The following is a 1,205-nucleotide window of genomic DNA, read 5'->3' on the forward strand; positions in this document are numbered from 1 at the left end:
GTGTGTATATGTATCGCTTGACAGCCGGTTCGGCAAAGGAGACTGATAGCTGATAGAATAGGTACCAGGTTTTAAAAACGTAAGCAATGGGGTTGATACATTGGAGTAAAAATTCTTCAAGGTACTGCCCCAGCATGCATGGTCGTAGTGTGTGTGTGTGTGCGTGTGTGTGTGTGTGTGTGTGTGTGTGTGTATCAGGCTGAGTGAGCAACGTTTTGAAACAGAATTCATCACAATATATTTTTTAAAAAGCGGAAATTTTATTCATCAAAGCAATTACCATTACAATCAACACATTTTATACACGAGTTATAAGTTTGTTTATTCCGGTCACATAAAAATCTGGAGTTCTGAAACTGATGAACTCTTTGAACGTACTTTAAGCATCGGTTTGATTTTTTAACTCTTTCTCGCGCAGAAAACCATGAAGGTGCTTGAAAAAGTTGTAGTCGGTAGCAGAAAGATCATTGTCTGGGACAGAGGAATAGCAGTTTTCCGTTCATTTTGGCAATTTCATGGTGATATGTTTCAGCAGTAATGGTTTTGCCGAGTTTCAAGAAGTTATAGTGTATGTGTCCAGCATTACACTACCAAACAGTCACCATAACCTTCCTTTTGAAGAGCCCGGGTTTAGGGAAGGTTTTCGGTGCTTCATCTTGGTCCAACCACACCAAAGAACGACTTTTTAAAAATATAGAATCTACTTTTCATCGCGAGTTACAATATGATCAAGAAATGGATCGGTCTGGTTACGGAGAAGAAGCGACGAGCAAACTTCATACCTGCGCATTTTCTGATTTTCATTCAAATCGTGTGGCACATTTTTGTCGGACGTTTTTGATCTTCCGATCACATGCAAATGGTTTCAGGTTTTTTTCTGACTAACTTGAAATTCTTTTGCCAGTTCTCGAGTGATCTTACGTTAAATCTTTCTCAATGACGGTCTTTAATTCACCATCATCGATGACAGATGGCCGTCCACTACGCTCACGAACTTCAAGACTCAGGTCTCCACTGCGAAATCGCTTAAACCATTTTCGAGCTGACCACTCACTGGTCATTTCCTCATCAGACGTTCCGTTGATACCACGAACAGTTTCAGAAACTTTACGTCCTTTTTTTAAGTTAAATTAAAAATAAAACTCCTCGAATATCGCGATTTAACAGTTCCATTTCAGATGATTGTTACAACACTGAAAAAATAA

Source organism: Octopus bimaculoides, chromosome 16 (genome assembly GCF_001194135.2).
Source record: "Octopus bimaculoides isolate UCB-OBI-ISO-001 chromosome 16, ASM119413v2, whole genome shotgun sequence".
Lineage (NCBI taxonomy): Eukaryota > Metazoa > Mollusca > Cephalopoda > Octopoda > Octopodidae > Octopus > Octopus bimaculoides.